The sequence below is a fragment of the Pleurodeles waltl genome, chromosome 1_2, assembly GCF_031143425.1.
Source record: "Pleurodeles waltl isolate 20211129_DDA chromosome 1_2, aPleWal1.hap1.20221129, whole genome shotgun sequence".
NCBI classification, from domain to species: domain Eukaryota; kingdom Metazoa; phylum Chordata; class Amphibia; order Caudata; family Salamandridae; genus Pleurodeles; species Pleurodeles waltl.
This window is the reverse complement of record NC_090437.1, coordinates 951,688,068-951,699,045: the sequence shown is the minus strand read 5'-3', so window position 1 is coordinate 951,699,045 and position 10,978 is coordinate 951,688,068.

Genomic DNA, 10,978 nt, shown 5'->3' with positions numbered 1-10,978 from the left:
CAGAAACCCTGCTGGGTGGGAGAACACACCAGTCGGCAGTATCGACTGCAAGAAAGTTGTTATTTGCTGTCTCATCTAGATGATCTTTCAGACTATGGTGACATCTCGTCACGAGAGAGATGTGAATCAGCATATCTGTCAGGAGCCTTTAAGGTCTCTCTATTTCTGCAATTATATCTCCTTTCGGAGCTCTCCGGATATGTAGAGTCGGCTCTCTAACTTCCTCTGTCTTTATTTTCTTTTGTTTATCCCAGCTTTTTTAAGAACCCTCTTATGCTTATTTAGTACCGTCCTTATGGGTGATGCTCTGAATTTCATTTTTTTTCTGCTTGACTTCCAAATTATCTTGTCCTATACTAGTACAGGTGTTGGAAATAATTTTTGGTGGCTGACACTCCTGTTCCATCTCTGAAATCTCCCAGAGCTGCAGGCATATAGCCAATGCCACCACTTCCTTTAATATTACTGAGTATTATTGAGAAGACTGTGTCTAAGCTGTACATCAGTTTCACTGAACAATTGTGATGTTCTTGATTTGAAAGCGGTATCTTTAAATACCGGTGAGCTTGGTACTATTGTGGTACATTTGCAATTTTATATGTGTGAAATGTAAGTGTGCTCTCTCATTTGTTAAGCCATGGGCTTCTAAGTGTTGTTTTAATGCTTGTCTGTCATTTTCTGAAACGTTTATGGCGTTAGCCATGTTGAATAATGGATACAGAGAGGGGACACGTAATGGGAAGAAAGTACTTTTAAGAGTTCAATCTTGAACCTACAGCCTAGTTAGGAACTTCGTATTCAGCTGAGGAGGATTATCCCCAAGAACACTGGTGTCTTCATATAATGGTACTTAGGATACCTGCTGAGTGTTGAGACAGACACTCAGGATATCAGTAAATTAGAGCCAAAACAACATAGATGGTGGCACCATGTCATAATTGGCTTTTTGCTCCTAAGCGAGACTGCTGGTTTAGGGGAGACACCACTTTTGTTTGTAGTTAACTAAGTCACTCTTACAATGAGTCGCAAATGTCGGCCCAACCTTCCCGGCTCATGAGAAGTACCTCACCAAAGACCAAACAGTAAAAGAAGATTTCTGGCACCCTTACGCATGTACTCTAGATAATACCACTGTTGAGGTGCAACAAGTCTCAGTCACATACAGGCAAATGAAGAAATGCCGGAGAGTTTTCAATATTTTTATTGAAGCGACTGTAATCTATGATAAAATTCATGAGCTACAATGATTAGGATAGCAAACAGTAAAAGGAGCATAATTGTTCAAATGAGAGTTGTGAATACAAAACCCCCCACCATCTTGCAGGAAATATGAGATCTAAATTTCCCTGGTATGTTTTCAAACAACTGATAAGGAGACAGGCTTGTGACTGCAATTATATAAACAATCCCCAAGTGTACATTATGGGCCTCATTCTAACCCTGGCGGTCATAGACCGCCAGGGTGGCTGTCCACGGAAGCACCGCCAACAGGCTGGCGGTGCTTCATGTGGAATTCCGACAGCCGCGGTCGCCCAGCCGGGTCCGGCGGTTTCCTGCCGGATTAGCCCAGGCTGGGAGAATCCTCCATGGCGGCGCTGCAAGCAGCGCCGCCATGGGGATTCCGATCCCCTTCCCGCCAGCCTGTTTCTGGCGGTTTTCACTGCCAGAAACAGGATGGCGGGAACGGGTGTCGTGGGGCCCCTGGGGGCCCTGCACTGCCCATGCCACTGGCATGGGCAGTGCAGGGGCCCCCTAATAGGGCCCCAGCATGATTTTCACTGTCTGCATAGCAGACAGTGAAAATCGCGACGGGTGCAAATGCACCCGTCGCACCCCTGCAACACCGCCGGCTCCATTCGGAGCCGGCTTCTGTGTTGCAGGGCCTTTCCCGCTGGGCCGGCGGGCGCTCCCTTGGCGGGCGCCCGCCGGCCCAGCGGGAAAGTCTGAATGGCCTCCGCGGTCTTTTGACCGCGGAGCGGCCAATTGGCGGTTTCCGCTTGGCGGGCGGCGCCCGCCGCCCGCCAATATTGAAATGACCCCTATGTTCCTATCACACATAGGTGAGATAGGGACATGAGGTTAACACCTACGTATATCACTGATCATAACGCTAATAATGAGGCCTTCACAGAGTGGCAATAATAATGCAAATCAAACCATTATTATAAATTATAAACAAAGATAGCCATCTTAAAATAAATAATAACATAAATTAAATAAAACAGAGCAAGCTAAGCAAGTTTAAGGTCATTAGGTGATGGGGGCACAGGCCTGCAAGCCAAAGGCTAAGCTAAACTCCTGAGTCCCAATAAGAACTAAAATGGATTCACCATAGGAGTATCTCTGTAGCTTTAACAGGAGATTACCCATGGCACCGTGGCCAAGATGGCAGTGAACCAAGTTGCACTTTAACATCCTTTGTCCTGATGACCCTCTTTCAGTGATCCTGTATGAAATTTGACCTCTACCAGCACCTGAAAGTAACGTGTTAACCCCTCCTATGCGGCAGGGTGACAGCAAGTCTGTGTGTTGAAGGAAGGGAGGAGAGGCATCATTGGAGCTCATACCACATTAGACCTGATGAAAAGCAGGACAGTCTAATTTGTAGTGGCTACACAAAGCGCAGTACAGAAGTGAGATTCACTGTGCCTTGACCTATAAAGATAGAGGAGCTCAATGAGTATGGGGCATGCTAAGGATCCATCCGCCCTGCCAGGTACAAGTAAAGAAAAGACATGGGGGCTCTGGTAAGAGAAGCATGGGTTGCGTCTTCTGATAGCATGCCTGGTGGTGTGAAATGCATCAGCCACTGGAGGTAAAAAAAAATGCTGTGGACCACAGCAGATAATCATGGATGGGGCAAGGGCCCCTTTAAAAGCCTACAGATAGAGGTCAGGGCCCCTGATTTTTGGTGGCAGAATCCCATGTAAAGTAGGAGGAGGCACAGTGGGGGCAGTGGTGGGAGCCTACTCCTTGCGGCCTAACTGCCTGCACAACGGCCACACCTGAAAGGGCTGCATTGGCTGGAAGCCACACTGGCCCTAAGGCAAAGATGGCACGGACTGCATGAGGGACATTTTGTTGAGTGAATGTGGGTGTAGATTGGGCTGCCCGCCTCAGCACTTATCACAATCTTCTGACTGCTTTCTCAAGTGGATTAATGAAGAGCCTGTGTTTGACATCAGTGAGGGGCTTGGAATGAGCAACCCTGTGGTTACCCCCTAGTGTATTCATGTGAGGACAGACCTTGGCTGTGAGTTGGTGGCTTAAGCAAAAGCCCCTTTCACTGCTGGTTGAGGACAAGCTGACATAGTGTGAACAGCCCCCTAGCCCCTCCTTCTGTCCTCAATGTTCGCATATTGGGGTGATTAGAATTGGGGGTGCAATGCATGCCAGAACTAGCAAATTTGTCAAGGATATCAGGAGCACCTAGACCGTGCATTACATCAGCTTTTTTCTGGAAGTGGGCATAACTCACGTAGTTTGCTGTAGCGCAATTATGCAACATTAAAGTAAAATTATGAAAGATTATGCAGACCTTGTCATTATCATAACCCAGCAATTAGCACTATTTTCCTAGCACAAAATGCATCCTTGTGTCCAAAAAGGACCCAAGGATGCATTTTGATCTAAGACAGTAGCACTTAATGTAACAGAATACGAACAGCAGCAGCCAGTAGCCATTCACACACAAGTTTGTTGTTCCTATTCTCCTATGCTTGGAGGTTTGGTCAAAGTGCTCATAATTTGACAAATGAGTATTATATGTAATTTACAGTAATTCTGTGCCATACTTACCAAAATTACTCTGAATATTCCAGCGTAATTGAAATTTTGCCAGAGTCTACTTTACTCCTTGAGCTGTACTCCTTCTGTTGTATACATAAGTATTTCGATAAAGGGGAACCTACAATGTATCACAGTTTGAGTATCAACATGGGATATATGATTAACAGTGGTTCCTCCTGACTGTAAACTTCAAAGACAATCCTTATTTGTTTTGTCATTCGGACCAGTGGGTGCAGTTGAGAGAACTTTGTTCGCATTCTGAGGTGCAAACATGGTAAAACGTCAATCAATCAATCAATCACAACATTTGTAAAACACACTATGTACCCGTTAGGGTTTCAAGGCGCTGAAAAAGGGGGGGGTGCTGCTACTGGTCGAAGAGCCAGGTCTTAAGAAGTCTCCTGAAGGTGAGAAGGTCCTGGGTCTGTTGCAGGGAGGTCGGGAGGCTGTTCCAGGTCTTGGCAGTGAGGTAGGAGAAGGATCTGCCACCGGAGGTCTTGCGCTGGATGCGGGGGGCGAGGTTGGCGGAGCGGAGTTGGCGGGTGGGGCGTAAAAGTTGAGTCTGTTGTTCAGGTAGGTTGGTCCGGTGTTTTGGAGTGCCTTGTGGGCGTGGGTGAGGAGTTTGAAGGTGATCCTCTTGTCCACGGGGAGCCAGTGGAGGTCTCTCAGGTGGTGGGAGATGTGGCAGCGGCGGGGTACGTCGAGGACCAGTCGGGCGGAGGCGTTTTGGATGCGTTGGAGGCGTCGGATGTCTTTTGCTGGGATGCCTGTGTAGAGTGCGTTGCCGTAGTCTAGTCTGCTGCTGATGAGGGCCTGGGTCACCGTTCTTCTGGTTTCTGACGGGATCCATTTGTAGATTCAGCGGAGCATGCGGAGTGTGTTGTAGCAGGAGGAGGAAACAGCGTTGACCTGTTTGGACATGGTGAGGGCTGAGTCGAGGACGAAGCCCAGGTTGCATGCATGGTTGGCTGGCGTTGGCGGGGCTCCCAGCGCGGTGGGCCACCAGGAGTCTTCCCAGGCAGAGGGGGTGTGTCCGAGGATGAGGACCTCCGTCTTGTCGGAGTTCAACTTCAGGCGGCTGTGTCTCATCCACTCGGCGATGGACTTCATTCCCTCGTGGAGTTTGGCTTTGGCGGTGTGGGGGTCTTTGGTGAGGGAGAGGATGAGCTGGGTGTCATCGGCGTAAGAGAGAATGTTGAGGTTGTTCTGATGGGCCAGTTGTGCGAGGGGGGCCATGTAGATGTTGAACTGCGTCAGACTCAGTGAGGAGCCTTGGGTATGCCGCAGATGATGTTGGTGGCTTCAGAGCGGAAAGGAGGGAGGCGGACTCTCTGAGTTCTGCCAGAGAGGAATGAGGAGATCCAGTTGAGGGCTTTTTCTTGTATTCCGGCTTCGTGGAGGCGTGTTAATAGGGTGCGATGGCAGACTGTGTCGAAGGCTGCGGAAAGGTCCAGGAAGATGAGGGCTGATGTTTCGCCGTTGTCCATTTGCTGTCTGATGTAATCTGTGGCGGCGAGGAGTGCTGTCTCTGTGCTGTGGTTGCGTCTGAAACCGGATTGGGAGGGGTCCAGGATGTAAGAGGTCCAAGGCTGGGAATCCCTCTAGTAAACTAATTACCAAATTGGACGAAGCTGTGGACATGGCAACAGTGTGGAGAAAAATCTTGCAAGAGCACACAGATAAATTTGATCTGTTAATACAAGCTGTGAATTATATTAGATCTGTTCTTAAATCTAGGAAGGATGCATGGGTAATTGAGCTGGGGTTACTTTAGACTCACAAGAAACCCAGGGAACAAGTGAACACTAATGAGTTTACTAATGAGTTACTGTCATGCAATTATCAGTGAAGAACATGCAGTCACAGCCTAAAGACCTGCAAAAAGCATCTCATTTTCTGAAGTAGAAGGTGGATGACTCTGAGGGTTGTTTACATTGCAACAATATGAGATATGAGAATGAACAGAGGACCCAAGCATGGACCTGTTTCTTGAGGTATGACTGACGACCACTGGGAAGGTGACACATGCAAACATTGTAGGAGGATGGGCATCCATCGAAATAGAGGTCAGAAAAATAACTAAAAAAAATGAAAGACAGACCTTCAAAGGAAGATGTGGCTAGAGAAAGGGCCAAGGACAGAGCTGATCTGGAACAGCTGGCTGCCTGAAATGGGAGTTCTCCCATACCAACTCTGAAAGAACTGAGAAACTGAGGGAATACCTGAGGAATTGGCTTAAGTGCTCAAAGAGGGCGAAGACTGTACACTAATGACCTTGTACTTCATAATATGCCTCCAGTACATTTATCCTTTTTCATTATTTTTTCAGGAAGGGGTGGTTACAGGGGAGGACAGGAGTGACACTTCACTTACATGAAGAGTGGGTATCCCAGGGGAAGTTGGAGTAGTAACAGCGGACCAAGATCAACATTAGCACTTCAGTGAAGATGTATTTGTCCTGAGTTGGCTTATCCCAGGTTCCAAGATATAAGTGTTAGTTCTACATCTTTTGAATGGGAAGTTGTTGACTGAGAGTTCTGAAACACACATGTGCGGGCTGCGCGTGGGAGACTACTTTGTTGTGCAGCCTGGTAATGGAGCACAGGTAGCTTGGCACAATGGGGACTCTGTAGGGATACGGATTAACCTGGGGAAGGCCATATGGGGTAGTGAGCACTATTAGGGAAAGTCAGTGTACCTTACTGTTTTAATTATAGTGACACTTCATTATATTCATAGGGAGGGAATTGCCTTAGAGTGTAGTTTCCCTTCTCACTGACCTACAGAGATGCAACTTTCAGAATGATAACTGTACATCTTGTGGGTCATTCAGAGTTTACATGTTTTCCTGGCTCAGCTCAAGATCAAAGCCCAGGCTTTTTTATTATCCTGTTGTGTCCAGTAATTACATTTTCCCTAGCAGCAGAAGCAAAGTCTGCCCCTACACAAAAAGGAGCAGTTAGCACTACTTCTCCTAGTTCCCCAGGAGGAAAGGGGTGGGGTGGAATACTCTGTATCAATCACTCAGCTGTCACACTGCACAAGGGATGGGCCTGCCCAGCCCCACTGAACAAAGGAGAGTACCCAAACACCTGGAGCCAAACCACTGGGGGTAGGGGGTGGCCTTTGAAGTTCTAGTGCACAAGTCCCTGGCAGTGATGTCAGTGAGTGGTGGAGCTGAGACCCCAGGAGGTAATGTGACCAGTGGCTCCCTGATGACACCATTTTGTATTGTCTGAAGATGCTGTGCAGGAGGGTTAGGACAGGGGTAAAGAGGTGATGTGGCACCCCAGGATTGGCTAGGGGTGACTGTCTTCTGGAACCTTTCTCTCCCCTTTATAAACTCTTGTGCACAAGGAAGGCTCTCTCTTGCCTGCAAACTTTCTACCCGCTTCACTGCTGTATCCTGGGACTGCCATTTAGAATTAGAAGGAGGAAACCCCTGACCCCCACCCAGGACTCTGTCCAGTTGAGCCCAGAGCTAGCAGATATCCCCAAGGGCCAGTGAATCTGGTTCCCCTAACCCACGAGGACCAGTTGGAGGAAGCCCTAGCCTTTTCTGCACCCACCAAGAAAACCCTAGAGGAGAAATGGCACATGGAGTCAGTAGGACCAGCTTTTAGAGGACAGCACCACTTTGGAGTTGAAGATAGTCATTGCAATTAGATGATAGAGCTCACCACTAGGAGAAAAATGAGCCCAGGATCATCCAAATCGGCCCAATAGGGCCCACCTTATTGCATTTTAAAAATAGACCCTTTCCTGCCTCAGAGGACTTTAGGCAAACCACGGTCCGTGTATTCTTGGGAAAACGGCATGCGTGGGGCCCCCTTCTCCCATTTCTTACACTCACCTGGGAACCCTATCCCCCGGGGGTGTTTTCATGATTCAGCGGGCCAGACCCCTGATGCTGACACTGGGATGATGAAGGCAGGGAAGCACAGCTGTGCTCCCTCCGCAAGAAGGGAGACGGCGCCCAGGGCCTCACCACTAGGTACTGATGTGATGGAGGAGAAAGGGAAGTGCTGCCACACTCACCCCTGTGGCCTGCCGTCCCCGCTCCCTGTGCCCGTTCTCGGGCATCGGGGAAGCCAGCCACCAAAAACATGCCTACCCATAGGAGCGGTCAGGCTAGAGGACTCCTGCTGGCTTTCATGGTCACACGCAGGAGTGCAGGCCGTACGCAAAGCTGGCTCAGGGCAATCCGTGGTGGGTTCCTGAGGCTGCCCCACAGGCAATGCAGCGGGCTCAGGTGAGACTGGGCACGCCTAAACAGAAAAAAGGCCAGAGGCATAATGCCACACAGACCCAAAGAAGGAAACCCAAAGCAGCTCTCCCTTGCGCAGCAGGAAAGCCACTGCTATGATATGCACAATCCCTGGCAAAATTGCTTTGCATGCCTTGTTGGTTGGCCCACATGTATGCCCATATCTCTGCTTCTGGTGGTCCCAGGACAATGGGACCACCACCAACATTCTCAGCACAGTACAATCTTTCACCCAAAGGTGATTTCCAGGTAGTTGGGAGGGAACACCAAAATTATCCCCTTTGCTGGTTGTCAATAGCTTTTCAAGCTGTCCCATGGCTAGGTCTTTTGCTCTACAGCCTGGAGTTGTTCACCTACTAGAGTCTGAATGTGTGGTTACTCTGCAATGCTATTCAGTCTGCTGTTTTCATGTGGTTATGCCCTCTGTGGACTGAATGTATGGTTACACTGTAATGTTTTTAACCACGCTGTTGTCATGCATTTATGTCCTCTAGGGGCCGATTATATGATCATACCACAATGTTCTTTCCCCATGCCATATTTATTGTGATGCCCCCTAGAGGCTTTTCTGGGCATTACAGTCTAATGCCAAATATAGGAAAGAATTCACACACACAAAATGTATTTCTGATAAATGATTTTATTGGGTTTTCTTGGTAACTGCATATGTTTATTGATCTATCAGTATCACAATTATGACAAAGACCCATGCCAAAGTAATATAATTATAATTGAATTACTGTTGAAACTCACTTGATATGTTTGGGTGACCCCTCTAGGTGGTCCCCAGTGGTTACACAATGTAATCTATGGTATGTGCCACATTCCAACGTATATTTTTAAATTATTGTGTAGTATTTCATAGTGTGTGTTTAATAAATGTTCTTCTCCTTTTCTAAAGAAAAAGTACTGACTGGTCAATCATTTATTGAGTGTTAATATTGCGTTATAGTGGTTGGTGAATACTAGCACACACCACCTCCCTTGAGTAGGGCTTGGATTGTGAGATCAAGCGCTACAATGGGATGATTGGTTCCCACTGAGGACAACTGAGGAACTATTACTTGTGCTGACCACACAACTAGTAGCCCAATTTCAAACAAGTATCCATTACCACTTGACACTAACATCATAATGGTGTATAAAGTATTGTATAATTTATTGACCTGGAATGTATGGGGAATAGCTACACATGCATTAATGCCTCCCTTAAATGCGATCATACACATTTTGGGGGTCATTCCAACCTTGGCAGGTGGCTACCGCCGCCCACCAGACAGAAACCGCCATTTGGCCGCCATGCGGCCAAATTTACGCGGCCCCCATTCTGACATTCCCGCTGGGCCGGCGAGCGCTAACCAAGTTAGCGCCCGCCGGCCCAGCGGGAATGAGGCCGCAACACAGGAGCCGGCTCCAAATGGAGCCGGCGGTGTTGCGGCCGTGCGACGGGTGCAGTTGCACCCGTCGCGCTTTTCACTGTCTGCTAGGCAGACAGTGAAAAGCTGGCCGGGGCCCTGTTAGGGGGCCCCTGCACTGCCCATGCCAGTGGCATGGGCAGTGCAGGGGCCCCCAAGGGCCCCAGGACACCCCTTACCGCCAGCCTCTTCCTGGCGGTGAAAGCCGCCAGAAACAGGCTGGCGGTACGGGGGTCAGAATCCCCAGGGCAGCGCTGCTTGCAGCGCTGCCCTGGCGGATTCTCCCAGCCGGGGCAAAAACTGCGGTTAAAAATCGCCGGCCCCGGCGGGGTATGGGAATTGAAGCACCGCCAGCCTGTTGGCGGTGCTTCCGTCATTCTTGCCCTGGCGGTCCAAGACTGCCAGGGTCAGAATGACCCCCTTTGTCTATTTACTGGAGACCCACCTCATGGCCCCAGAGCTAACTAAGCTTAGAAAATGATGGAGGGGTGTCATAGCGGAACCAAAATACTCTAGATTCCGTTTGCGATTCTCCACACTCAGGTGAACCAAGAGGGTAGAGTAAGGGTGCACTCAGTGGGAATCCATTGTCTTTAATAGCGATATAGTCTCCTAGTTTCTACCTGAATCCTTTTTAGTGGTCCTGACCACACCAATTATCAGAAACCTGCACACACCTTGTATTTAGGTTGGTGATTTGAAGTGTGTCCTGGATGTTAGTATTGATTTGTCCACTCCACGACTTCCAGGCACACATGTCCTGGGCAGAAATTTGATTATGACACAGTGCATTATTATTAGATGCAGAATCACCAATTTTTAAGTGATTACTCCTGCTTGCATAATTAAGAGTAATTTGGTGGGTAAACTGAACTGTGAGAGCACATTTAGCAAGTGCAAGCTGCCGCTCTCTCTCGTTATTTGTGTTCTGCTGCATTTAGCACTGTTTCTAAGTGCAGCGTTGGATGTGAGAGTGCATTTGTGCTTAGAAAACAGTGCTAAATGCCAGTAGTAAACTGTAAGAAAATCTTACTCCAAGAGCACATGTAGCAAGTGGTGGCTCATGCTGGCTATTTAAGTTCTGTTGCATTTAGTGCTATTTCTTAGTGCAAAATGCATCCTCACATCCATTTTCGACATTTTTGACAGTAATTCAAGCATAATCCTGCAGCTTCCTCAGGTAATTCTGCATGATTGTACTACACGGAATAACACGAGTTACATTGATCCCTAGCATGAGCTTGATATTAAGTTACAAGCACGTAGGGCAATAGGCAGGTAATAATCAAGTAACTGAGGCATGGAGGTTACATCTGGTAGACAGAGAACACTCATTTTAATCAGGACTTCATGCTCTCCACTCTACAATAGATCTATTCTACTGCAATGATGGGGTGGGACTAAACTGGGGTGCATTTAGTGCTATTATCTGATGTTGAGCATTTGTGTCACACACTATCTGACCACAGCACTCTTGGGTTATCATTTACCAGGGGTCATTCACTCC